The following is a 14,358-nucleotide window of genomic DNA, read 5'->3' as shown; positions in this document are numbered from 1 at the left end:
TCGCTTTAGCGGATCAATACAGAGAATGGGTTTTATTAAGTATTTTTTTAAAGAAAGGTCAGAACGAATTCATGATGCGTTGGGCGGCCAGAAGCAACTAAATCAGTTTAAGTTGGATGTTTCTCCGAGGCCCCCTGGGTAAGTACGTATACCAAAAGTTAATGGTCTATAGCATCCCTAATATACAACTTTACATAGTTGGTGTTCTATGCTAACTTTTTTTTGGGGGGGGGGGAGTAGTTTCTAAGTCATTTTTATGCTAACTTTTTGAATGAATGAATACACTGATGAAGACTCTAGGATAGTTTTGCAAAACCTTGAAGATATTTTTGTGAAACAAATGATAAATATTGGAAGAAACTGTGTTGTGTTTACTTGAAATCGCTGTTTTTCTAGAGTTGTCTGTGGTAGGATACTTACTGAAATTTTCTGCATCTGTTTCTATTTTATTTCAAAGCTGATATTCAAGACAGCTAATTTTTCTACCTTGTATGAATGTTAATTGGGAATGAAATTTATTATATAACTGACTTAATGCTTGCCATGAAGCTTATGCAAACACCATATTTCCTGGAGCTCAAAAAGAAAACTACCCTAAAAGAAATGCCAGATTGAAAGCACGTTTGTTTTAAAGCCCACTCATACATATATAAAAACATACACAGATAAACAAATGTAGCAGCCTCAGACATGCAGGTGTTTTTTGTTTTTTATTTATTTTTTCTTTTGTGGATGAACTCTATCTAGATAGGGACGATGGCTTTTATTATTTTATTTTATTTTATTTTATTTTATTTTATTTTATTTTATTTTATTATTTTACTTTGCCGAAGAATTTGTTGGAAACCAAATTTGGCATAGTAATTCTAAATGTTCTGCTTGTTCTGCAAAAGTTAGTATCTTATCAGCTGATAGTTAAATCACCTAATCACACCAGAAACTGTAACGGTGACAGAAAACCCCCTTAGCAAATTGATGCTATGTAAGCCTCTGGGTTTTCCTCTCTAAGAATATAGTGTTGCTTTTGAAGAAATCTTCATTGATTAAACAAACACAATATATTTATGTGGTTCTCTTGCATGGCATATGAGTATTAAGAAAGAGAAAAGTAGTTCACATCTTATTCAGTGAATGGGAACTGGTGGTTTTAGCTGATTAAGAAAAAACAATTTAACTAGTGGCCAGTTTCTTATTTTTAGCAGACCTCTAAATGCTATTATGAAAAATGTGTTAATGAATAAAACCTGCTTTTCAACGAATATGTACTTTAAAAGAGACAGTGTGTATGGCATAAAATTCTACAGCTGTAATAAAAATCCAATTAAACTTGTATTTGCAAGGCCTTTTATAGCAAGAAGTCATTCTATACTGTTCTATTTTGGAAGCTCCTGTATTCCCAACAACACTAAAATAGCACATAAGACTTGACTGTCTACAGCTTAAAATTGTGGAAAAAATAAATAAATATATAAACTGTCAAATTTTTTGCTCCTGCTCTGAGGAGTTCAGAGAAGAGCCTTGGGTCAAAATTGGATGCATTTCAAAGGTCTTATTTTTCTTACAATGGTGAAATTTATTTAAGAATAGCTTATAGTAGAATATTCTTTATGGCATTTTCCATATTTTTTCTTTGGTCATATGCTTTTTCTTTCTGTTGGCTGAAAATCAAACTGACATAAGGAAAGCAAGCAAATGGGATATTAAATAGCACCAGAGCAAAGAATTTGGACATCCTGTTCATAGTTGTTGGTGCCCAAAGATAACTTCCTTTATCCTGGCTGAGCTGTTTCTTAATAACCACCCACAATGAAGCACTTCATATCCCCCCACAGATCATTTTCACATCAAAAAGCTCTGCTTCCCGGTGCTTCAATTTCCACTCAGTGAACAAAATAATGGTAACAGGGTGTGCAAATTGTTTGAATATGGAAGACATTTTTTAATGTAATGTGGAAACCCTTGGTGGTTTACTGTCAGATATCTCAGTATGAATGAAACAATTTGCTTTAATAACTGAACCATATAAATTTTTGATACTACAATAATACTGCAAGCTCTCACAAATTACCACAGTACATCTTAACTGCCATGTCACATCACGTAAATTATAGTCATGATGACATGCTTAGCTTGGTTGATTTAATATCTTGCTAAGGAAATGGAAAATTGTAGGGCCTTGTTTGTAAATTCAATAAAGCCACTTTTTCTAAATAGTTGAGGCTAAATTCCTTACCAGTAATTGCTGTTCAAATCAGAGCCATTGCCAGAATCTGACAGAAGTAGTATATCAAGAATCTAGTGCATCTGCTTTGATACTGAATTTCATTTACATCCATGACCAGGAGGCTGTGGGTATATCGTCCCTCCTCCGCTTTTTTAGTGTTAATTCCTAAGTCAAAAAAAATATTTATGGGATGCTATTAGCTTTGCTAAATATTTGTATAACCAATTTTCAAACATTTTCCAAATGACTTGGTTATAAGGCTCCTTATAACAGAAGGGAGATGTGCTGTGCATATTCTATTGTAATGAAGATGCCACATGGCATTCTTCCTTTTTTTAGGAACCTGACTCCAAATAATGAAACTGCTCTCACATGGGATACACTTTGCTGACATAGAGGTCCACCCGATCGTGAGAAAACTCAAGCACACTCGCCAATTTAGCAAAGGAGTATTTCTTATCCTAAGAAACAGTTTTATATACTGCCCATCTAAATATTTCCACAATCTCCGTTATGAATTAATTCCTCAATAACAATCTTGAAAAAAAATTTTTTTCCCTCACATGTGGGTGATTATTTAGCACAGTTGGCACTATCCAGTGTTAATTCCTCCCACCCCTCACTCAAGAGAGTCAAAGAGGATTAAGTCAGGCACCCACAGGGTTGTACTAGGCAGCATTGCGTTTTTCAGAATGCTTGGCAAGTGTTAACGCCTGGTTGTAGGGCATTGGTTTAAGCTTGGGGCTAGGCGGGAATGGAAAGAACTAGAGGAGAACGTCCTGCTGATTTGCTACAGGCTCCAGCTATTCAGAAACAGTTCGGGTATTTCAGAGTTGGAATAATTCACTGCTTTAGTAAACTAAGTCCTATTGGAACATGGAAATAGTAATTTACTTAAGGTTACCCTAGTGGTCTGAAATAGTGCAGCTTCCAAAACCAATTCTCTCCACATCGTAAAGTTCCCTGAGAATCTGGCGTGGCTTGTCTACTGTGCCCGCATTACCATTAAGTTTTACAATCCTGTCTCTGAACATTATTAAATTAATCTTATGTGATTTGTTCTTTAGCGAACAATGCTTATTTTCTACAACATCACATTGTTTTTTCTGTTTCCAACTTAGGGAGCTTTTAAATTGTTTCATGTCATTGCCAAGAGTACCTATAGCCTAGCTTAAGATGCACATTATGAGTCTGCTGACAAAATATCATCTGGCTTCCAAAAGTAATCTCTGGTTCCTCTCTGTTGTGCTTGCTTGACTTTCAGTTCTGTCTCTCAGATCTCAAGTTGAAGCTGTGGGTTTGAAGGAGATTGATGTTTGAGATTCACAGGACAGGGTCGTTCTTGGCACATAAAAGGAGCTCAACAAATACTTTGTGATTAATGCTCCATGCTTAACAACAACAACGGAAGTAGGTTTGATTAGTTTGTTCAGAAATGACTCTTGACTTAGGATTTATGTCAGGGTTGAGAAATGATTTCAAACATGATGAAAAAAAGTAAAAACTGATAAGCATGATCCCCTCTCCTCTCGACAGCAGAATGTGCATTTGTGACTTGTAATTATTCAAAAGTAAAGGTCAAACCCGATCCCCCATCCTTACCTTCCTCCAATTCAAGTCTTGGATTAAATGGATTAATTAAGAAGGTATTGTGTATGTGGAGAATGGCATGGTCAAAAATGTAAATAGGACAAATCAACTGTGATTGAATTTTTATTTAATAAATCAGAGCTCGTTAAGAATGATTTGGTAATGGAGTAGGATCAAGAAGATTTGCTCCCTAGAACTAACCAAATGAATTGTTAGGGGTACATGAAGAAATATATTTATTTCAAAAAAAAAAAAAAAAGCCAAGAACTCACTTGTTGCCCATAGCTACGATAAAGTCTACTATGCAAAATTATCCCACCTACAAGGACTCAAGGTCAAACATACATATCTCTCAAACTTACCTAACCTTATCATAACAGTATCTTGATATTTTTCCTGATTAAATATATAAAGTACTAATTCTAACATTGTAAATTATTACATAAAAGAGCGTTTTAATATTCATATGACTCATTTTGTTTGCAGCACCTTCTAATGGAGTGCAATGGGGACAAAGATCAGTTTTTACAATTGAGCAACTGAATATGTACCAGATAGGGGAGCATTCAGTTTAACAGCAATTTGGTGGGAAAAATTAAGGAGTTTACTTAACAGTAATATCAATCTCAGTTAACTTTGGGATATGGTTGCCAACAAAAGTAATCTAGGGCTACATTGGTAGGCGTTTACTGGTCAGGTCAAGGGAGGTAATGGTTATACAGGTTCTGCACAAAACATGTCACCTAAAATATTCAACTTGTGAATTTATGTTTTCATATATCTTAAGATACATGACCAAGGTTAGCAGCTGATAAGCCAAGATATCCCAACTAGTAAGGCAGTCAAGATTGGAATCCAGATGTGTCTAGCCCTTTTCTACTAGTTATTTTTTCATTCCGTTATGTTTATTAGTACTTGTAAGGCATTTGGCTTTGGAATAGAAATACTTGAGCAGCTTATCCAAAGGGAAGCATAAGAAAGGAAACAATAAAGATATGAGTTTATATAAATGCAAATTAATGAAATAGAAAACAGGTATCAATAGAGAGGCCACAAATCCAAAAACTTGTTTTTAAAAGAATTACAAAGCTCTAGCAAGATTAATAGAAAAAAAAAAAGTGGGTAAAGATATACATAAGACTTTAAAATGTAAATATGGCCATAACTAAAATTACTTCAGAAAAAAATAAGGAAAATCATGAAACCTTTACACACAATAAATTTACTTATAAAAATAAGTAAATGTCTAGGAAAATAAAAATTAATAGCCCTGATTCAAGGGGAAAAAACCTGAAAGTCATATGAACATTAGAACAATTGAATCAATCGTCAAGGAAATCTTCCCAGTAAGAGACCACTAGGTCTATTTTGTTTACAGGTGATTTCAATGACTATTCAAATTTAAAAAAAGGAATCAATCTTATATAAGTTTTCTAGAGAACAGAATCATAGGGATTACTCCTTGAGTAATTTTATGTGACTCAATATGCTTGATATCAAACCTTCAAGAGAGATATGAAAAGGAAATCCCTATCGAAAGTCACTCATGAAAATAGATCCTAAACAAAGCATAACCAGTCTGAATTTGTAATGTATAAAAATGGCAAAACAAAATTGGCCAAATTGCTTTTGTCATAAGAGTTCAGGTTGGTTTAATATCAGAAAATCAGTTTAAGTAATTGGCCATATTGACTGACTGAAAGAGAGAGAAAAATGAAATGATTGATCTCAGTTGATGCAGAAACATAAATAGGCAAAATTAAATAATGATTCATGATGTTTTTAAGAAATTTGCAAACTATGATTGGAAAGGCACTTCTTTAACTGATGAAGAGTACACAAAAAGGAATAGCAAATATTTAATATAAAATTTTGAAAGACTTCTTTTTTTTTAAGATTTTATTTATTTATTTGACAGAGAGAGACACAGCGAGAGAGGGAACACAAGCAGGGGGAGTGGGAGAGGGAGAAGCAGGCTTTCCGCGGAGCAGGGAGCCCGATGCGGGGCTGGATCCCAGGACCCTGGGATCATGACCTGAGCGGAAGGCAGACGCTTAACGACTGAGCCACCCAGGTGCCCCTTGAAAGATCACAAACATGAAACAATTTTCACTATGATCACTTTTATTCAACATTGTACTAGAAGATCTAGATGGTGCAGTAAGATAGGAAATAAAAGATATGGAGATTGGAAGGGAAGAAATAAAACCACCATTTGTAGATGATAGGATTATCTGTTTTATGAACTCAAAAGATAAAATATTAGTTAGTGAATCAAAAGGGGAACTGTATACAAAATTAATTTATGAAAGTCAATAGTATTTCTTTACATCAACAAAAATCAGTTTAAAAATACTTTTACAATTAGTCCTTTATAATAGCAATAAATAGTAAAAGTACCAATGATTAAATTTATATGGAAAAGCAAAGGACTAAGAATAATTCAAGGAAATTCTAAAACAAAAACTGGAGATAGGTTTTTAATCAAAACTTATCTGCTATAAAGACTTAGGACTTATTTTAAAAAGATATAATAATTAAGACACAAGGATAGGGGTGCCTGGGTGGCTCAGTCGTTAAGCGTCTGCCTTCGGCTCAGGTCATGATCCCAGGGTCCTGGGATCAAGCCCCGCATCGGGCTCCCTGCTCCACGGGGAAGCCTGCTTCTCCCTCTCCTACTCCCCCTGCTTGTGTTCCCTCTCTCGCTGTGTCTCTCTCTGTCAAATAAATAAATAAAATCTTTAAAAAAAAAAAAAAGACACAAGGATATTGGTGTGAAAAAAGATAAAAATACAAAATAGATGAAATGGAACTGAGAGTGGAACCTGGGTGACTCAGTTGGCTAAGCATCAGGTCATGATCTCAGGGTTGTTAGATCAAGCCCTGTGTTGGATCCTGCCTAACAGGGAGTCTGCTTGAGGAGTCCCTCTCTCCCTCTCCCTAAGCCCCTCCCCCCTGGGTGTGCTTCCCCCCCAAGTAAATAAATAAATCTTAAAAAAAAAAAAAATGGAACTGAGAAAACAGCCCAGAACTATTCCATGGATACTTGATTTTTGACAAAACAGACTTTGTAGATAATAATGGTAGGATAGAGCATATAATAAATGCTACTCATACATCGGTTATCTAAAGACAGAGAGAAGAAAAAAATCTTTGCATCCCTACCTCACATTATACATAAAAATAACTTCTGGTTGAAGCAAGAACTATAATTTCAAAAATCATTCTAAAAAAGCTTATCAAAAATAATACATTGGAATTTTTGCTTCTGACAATAATTGAATAATAGAATCTCAATTTACCCACCTGCCTTAAACAAGAAAACTTGAGAAAAAATGTGAAACAACAATTTTTAGAAACTAGACAACAAATAATATAGGGTCTGTGACCTATGAGAAAAGAGAAATAAATGAAGTAAAGCTTACGATTATCCCAGATTATTGCCTGGGTACAGTTCCAAGTGCTTAGAGGGAAAACCCAAACATCAGGGTCTGAAAGATGGAGACTAGAGGTCAAGGAGGCTAGAACTGTGGGACAGGATATTGGAGAAAAGGGATATGGGGAGAGAGAGGGAGAGAGAGAGACAGATACACAGAGAGACACAGAGGGAGAGATCTGTAAAGGTATAAGGTAAGACCTCCAGCCTGGCTCAGTATTGAGTTGGATGGGAGGACACCACCTAAGGCTGGTAAAAGAAATACCAAAAAGTAGCAAGAGAAACAATTCCTGGAGGTAACACAGAGCTGGTAATAGTTCATTTTCCCACCACCTAAAATGAACCATCTTCATAGTGGGGAGGACGTCAGGTAAAGTATTCAGAGAGTATTGTCTTAGTAGAAGCATTAAATTAGCCCAAGATTACAGGCTGCTCTAAATTCACCCTAACAAATCTTGAAAGCAAAAAGAAATCAACTTGTTCCAAGTAAATTAATTGCATGCCAGAACAAAGTCCAATACTACTTAATTACAACAAAATCCAACACCCAACAATGTAAAATTCAGCATGTCTGGCATCAAATCAAAAATTACCAGGCATGTGAACAAGCCGGGGCAGATGAACCATAATCAGGAGGAAAATCAGTCAACGAAAACAGACCGAAAGTTGATGAAAACATCATGCCAAGGCATATCCGAATTGAACTATTAAAAAAAAAAAAAATAGAGGGAGACAAAGAGAAAATCTTAAAAGCAGCCAAAGGAAAATAAGGTACAACATGTACAGAAGAACAAAGATAAGAAAGATAGAAGATTCTTGTCAGCCATGATGTGAACTAGAATATAGTACACGGGTATTTTAAAGTATAGGAAGGAAAAGAAACAACAACATACAAAAAAAAAAAAAAAATACCAGTCCAGAATTCTTTAGCAGGCCATAATATTCTTGAAAAAGAAAGGCAAAGAGTTTTTCAGAGAAATAAAGGCTGAACTGCTTTTTCACCAACAAATCTACAGTAGGAGACGTGTAGAAAGTTCTTCTGGTGAAACGAATATGATGCCAGATAGAACTTAGTCCCTACAAAACAAAATTAAGAGTATCTAGAACAGTATACAATAATGTTTTCTCCATTGATTGCTGCCTAACACAGGACCTCAGGCTAGTCATCTCTTTAGCCCTAGGGCTTAACACAGTGGTTACTGAATAATAACAAGACACACAGATTTAAAATAGAATTTGAAGCACTCTTTGTAGACAATTTTCTTTGAAATTATGAAAAGACTATGAATGTAAAAGTTCTTCCTTCTTCAACCTCCATTCCTCATCTCAAAACCAGAGAAAGCAAAATCAACGCCAGTTTGAAAGAGTTTCAATCAAATCTTAATGTAAAACGACATTTTTTTTCTCGATCTTTGTTAATGACACTTGTTGCCTGTTCTGCCTGCAGCTCAGTGGAAAAGCACAGGGAACTGACCAATTGCTCGTTCTGATCCATTAGCCCAAGCTCTTCTGGGACAAACTCCCAATATTCTTTGTAGGGCAGTGTTAGGCCATTTGGAACCTTTCCTAGCCAGAGTATTCTTTATATACTGGGTTTTTTGTTTATTGTTGCTTGTTGATGGTGGAAAGAGCAAGTTTGTAGGGAAGGATGGGAGACAGATATGTGCAAGAGGAAGATACCATAAAGACACAAAGAAAAGATAGCCATCTATAAACCAAGGACAGAAACTTGGGACAGTCTTCCTTCGCAGCCCTTGGAAGAGACCAATCCTGCTGACACCTTAATCATTGACTAGTAAACTCCTACATTATTTTCCTTCTTCCTTTTCATGAGAATTGATCGAAAGGGATTAAGTAAGGAAAAGTCACAGTCAGTTATTTTTAGTATTTTGGTCCTTATGCCTTTCACAGATCTGATTCAAATTCCAGATATCTACCTTATTAGTCTTATGATCTTGGACACATCCCATAACTTAGTTGAGTCTTTCATTATTTACAGAATGAGAGTTCCAGTCTCAGAATTGTGCAAAGCCCTCTAAAATGCCCTTAGCACACAGAAGCTGTTCAATAAATGCCAATTTCTTCATGGATTTCTATAATTTGCACTGTAGGAATTTATATCAGAGGTAGTCTATATCAATTAAAGACATTTGTTGAAGAACACTCTGTCCCCTGTTTACTGCTGTCTGACAGAACATCTGGTGGTGGTAAGGGACAAGATATCATTAAAGATAAAAATGAACAATCACAGAGAGTTAATTTTAGCAAATAAGTAGATTATATGACTTAAGGGGTGGCTTTGCAGGTGTGAAAAAATTAGATTGGTTAGCTAGCTGTTTGAGAAACCCGCAGAATATTTTGTACTTTATCTCAAAGGTACCAAAATAAAGCTAACAATCATCGCTTCATGTCTTTCCAAGCAAATGACCTGATAAATAGCTCACTATTCCTGCTTCACCGAAGGCCAAGTATGTAAAGGAATTTGCAATTTCTGCCCATCAGTAACTCATTAGAGAAGTAAATTTTATAAGCATAATAAACACAATCAACACCCTGCAGCTATAATGTCATTAAGGTGGTCGTTAAGATAGATCCCAATTCAGTAAGACTGGTGTCCTTATAAGAAGGGAAAATTTAGAGACAGACCCTCATATAGGGAGAATGCCTTTGGGAGCATGAAGACAGCCAGCAACAAACCAGAGAGGGAAACTTAAACACAGCCTTCGCCCACAGCCTCAGAAGGAACCAACCTGGCCAACACCTTGATTTAGGACTTACAGCCTTCAGAACTGTGAGATAATGAATTTCTGTTGTTTAAGACACTCCATTTGCCGTACTTTCATATGGCAGCCCTAGCAAATGAATACAAATGATAAGATAGCAATTCTTTTTTAAAATCCCACATTTCCTTATTATAATTTACAGCAGACAGAAGGCTAATCTAATATCTAAAGAGGTTATTGAAATTGGTGAGAAAGGCCAATAGTCCGACAGAAAAATGGGCAACAGATATGAACAGTTTATAGAAAAGCAAATATATGCTGTATGCTTTAAACTTATACAATGATGTATGCCAATTATTTCTCAGTGAAACTGGGAAAAATATAAAACAATGTTCAACCTGACTCAACTATACTGGGAAATCATTTGTCATCTATCTTAGGATAGAGAAAAAAATGGATAGCACAGAATTACTGAGACTTTAAAAAGACAAAATTCCTGGGGTGCCTGGGTGGCTCAGTCGGTTAAGTGTCTGACTCTTGGTTTCAGCTCAGGTCATGATCTCAGGGTCCTGGGATTGAGCCCCAGATCAGGCTTTGCCCTCAGCTCAGATTCTGCTTGAGATTCTCTCTCCCGCTCCCTCTGACCCTCCTGCTCATGCTCTCTCTCTCTCTCAAATAAATAAATCTCTTTAAAAAAAGGCAAATATCCTTATATATTGGTAGTGAGGATATACATTGATGCAATCCAAGAAAACCAATTTAGAACTCTTCACCAAAGTTACAAATACACATGTGTTTATATATTTCTCTTCTGGAAATTTATCCTACAGGTATATATAAACATGAGAAATGCAAAGTCATTCATTCATAATGTTTGTGATGCCCCTAAAAATGTCTGTCATTGACAGACAAATGAGTTTGGGTACATACACGTAACCAAACACTATAAAACTTTAAATAAGGAAAGAAATTTTTTGTATGCTAATATGGAATGATCCGAAATATATGGTTAAGTAATTAAACCTGGAAGCGGAATAGTATACATATGACCATCATTTATATAAAATTGTGGAGAACAAGAATATATATTTATAATTATAAGGTTACTCAGCTCTTTAGAGTCACAGCTAGCATTTTACTTGAGGGGAGTTTGTCCCTAGAGACTGTTTATGCCCTCTGTGAACAGAATATTATCAAAGATGTGAAATAAAATATTTTAACTAGAACAGCCTTTATTTTTAATTTAACCTATTATAAACTATTGCTTCTCTATTCTAGACTTTGTTGTAAAAATTACTGCTTTAATGTGATCCTTTAAATAAGTATTAAGTGCCCCAATCCTATGAGCTAAAAATTGGTTGGCATGCTTAATTAATCACAAGGGTTGGAATAGCACTCTTACCTTTCCAGATACTTTCAGGTAATCCTTTTATTGTCAGCAGTGCCTACAGGAGAAGCATAAAGTTCACATTTTTATTCCTGAGGTTTTCTCATCACTTCCAGTTAAGAGTTGAGTCAAGCAGGTGCTGTCTTTAATTTTTCGGAAGCACTTCTGTTACCCGAGTCTGTGATTCCAAGTAGTTGAAATCCGACATTTGCCACATGGAAAAGGGAGCTATGTGATAAGACCCCAATCTGAAATGTGATGAATTATTAAACAAGTAGTTTGTTGGGTGATTGAAAATTACCTGCAAAAGAGTGCTTATCTCCTTGAGGCACGTCAAAAGCTAACGGAATTGAGCAAATTAGACTGACTGTCTCTTCAATGAGTTGTGACCTCTCGATGGTAATAGCTTATTATGATGATAAATGAACCCATCTCTCCAACTGAAGCCTGAGTACACACTTCAGCAGTTTCCTTGAATCATGAGGGCATTACCTTTCAACTTCAGATCAACAGCAGTGACAGCCACAGGAGCAGAGAGCATGCATGACTAGACACAGATGATTGTTTTACTCAGATGAATATATTTACAGCTATTTCCAGTGAAATGGGACCTCCTGTATGTTGAGTGTTCACACCTGAAATATTTACCGTATGATGTTTCCTTTATTAAGAAGAAGAACTACTTCCTGGCTACATCATCATTCTGAGATAACTAGGTTTTGCTTCCTCCACCCCCCCCACCCCGGTTTTTGTTTGCTGTTTTCAATGTTTGAATTCCTCATTCTTGTTGGTCTCCTGATGGAATAAATTTCAGAATAAAAATATTTTCTTTCATTGAATAAGCTTGTAATATACACACAAGCATATATGTCTTTAATTTAGGAGCGTGTATCTTTAATTCATTAATTTAATCTTATTGAATTCCACAGCTTATATTTATTTCATGTGGGCTGGGGCAATCACTCAGACTCTTATTTGTAGACAACTTTTGTAAAGATTGTTGGTTTAAGAATCAAGCAAGTGTAAATACTTTAATTTTTGGTTTTTTATTTTAAAGAAATGCCAAAATTTCTTTAAGTAGTTACTGCAGCTTGATGTCAATTTTCTTTTTCTGCTGTAGTGATAATTTGGTTTAAAAGGAATTAGAGGAGAAAGTGTTATTAATTGCTTTATAACAAAATACAATGTTCTAATTCCTCATAAGTATTAGATATCAGCTGCCAACTTGCCAAATATATTCTTGAAAAAAATCTGTTGGCCAAGCCAAACTAAGTTTGTAAAGGTACTGCAGTAAGAGGAACACCAACCACCTTGACAGTGCTAGTAGTGTCTTAGAGGGTAAACATCGGGGGGGGATAGTCACTGATTTTAGGGGAAAGGTTGGGTGATTTTTTCATTGAAGGCAATTGGGCAGAGTTTATGATACCATAGCCTTGGATTTGTCACAAGTGAGTGAGAGTGAGACAAGTGTCCTGAAGCAAGTGTTGAAGAGCATGCAATTAGTCTATGAGTGAGCCAGCTTGGATGGATCACAGCCCATGAACCAGGTCCTGGAGCTTGCTTGGAGAATGGTTTAAAATAGGGGTTAGGAATTATGCTTGTTCCCAGCACTAACACAAGGATAGGGAATTGTGTTAACTTTAGTTCTCACAGACAGTAGCTGTGTGATCATAACATAGTTGATTAGCTTTTTCTGTGCCATTTTTCCTCATGCATAAAGTGGAGATAGTAATACCCACTTCACAGAGTTATTCAAGACAGTGCCTTATAATAAATAATAAGCACTTGGTATTAGCGATTATTCTTAACTCCAGCTGGGCCTAATTTGAAGTCAGACATTCTTCTGTTGACATTTTAGAAAGACTATACACACATAGGAAGGAAGGAAGGAAGGAAGGAAGGAGAGAGGAGGGGTGGGGAGGGAAAGGGAGGAAGGAAGGAAGAAAGATATGAAAGGAAAAAGGAAAGAAAGAGAGCAGGAAAGGGAAAAGGGTAGAAAGAATCTGTTCATATGTATTTAATTTTTAGTGTATTTTAATTTAGAAAGTAACTGTCTATTGGGATCTCTCTCTTTTAGTCCAAATTTATCAAGAGGTGGTCTGGTCTTTGAGTAAATGCCTTTTCTCCAGTTTTCGTCTGGGGCTGGGTATGAAGTGATCATCAGACTCGGTGTTCTGGAAGTAAGTCCTTTATGATGAAATAACACTGGAAATAGCCACAAGCAAAAAGCTTTATAGGCCATTGAAGGTCCCCAAGGCCATTTGCTGGTTTAAGCTTATTTTTACTCATCATCACAGGAAAAGAAATAAGTAGGGCATTGTTCTTCTTATATCAAATAATTTTAGATGAAGATGTGATGGTTTTATATAAAAGTCAAAATGCTTTATTTTGCTTTTACTTTCAAAACAAGTAGAGAGATACAATTTGATCATGTTAACATCCAACCATGATTCTGTTCTTGATCACAAACTCTTTTGAAACTTTACACAGGAAACTTTAGAGCAATTTACTGTATGTCACTCTCTAGCAGGTATTTGGAGGATGATGGGTGGAATAAGGTTTTGAAACAGGAAACCATTTTCTGTTGTGCCAAATACGTGAACTTTGTGCTTGGTGAAAGATGTCTCAGCCAAGGAAGGTGCAGGCTGCTCTGTGAAGGAACCTGAGCCAGGTCGATCCTGTGAGACTTAGCAGGAATGGCTTTGATTTCATGTGTCTGACTCAACGTAGTGCAGTCTTCTGACTTAAAGCAGATATGGCAGGTTAACAGGTTCAGAATCACCATTAAACTAACCTCTTCTAAAATCTAGTTATGGCTACGACAGTCTCTCAGGTGTGGTGTTGAGGCCCCTCCGCTTCAGTGTCACCTGGGGTCTTTATCGAAAGCGGATTATTGACCCCGCCCCCCATTCTGGATTCACTCAGTCAGAAGATCTGGGGAAATGTGTGGGAATCTATACTTTAATATCCTCCCTGAGTGGCCCTTGACCCATAAAAT

The 14,358-nt window shown here is 36.1% G+C and overlaps 1 protein-coding gene across 2 annotated transcripts in view; it reads left to right on the top strand.

Annotated features, from left to right (window-relative positions):
* The window catches only part of LAMA2 (laminin subunit alpha 2), a 622,013-nt gene that overhangs the window by 297,616 nt on the left and 310,039 nt on the right, over nt 1-14,358 (top strand). The window lies entirely within an intron of this gene.

The sequence above is a fragment of the Halichoerus grypus genome, chromosome 9 (genome assembly GCF_964656455.1).
Source record: "Halichoerus grypus chromosome 9, mHalGry1.hap1.1, whole genome shotgun sequence".
Taxonomy (NCBI): Eukaryota; Metazoa; Chordata; class Mammalia; order Carnivora; family Phocidae; genus Halichoerus; species Halichoerus grypus.
Note: the sequence above shows the minus strand (reverse complement) of the source record. Positions and strands in the feature narration are given on the sequence as shown.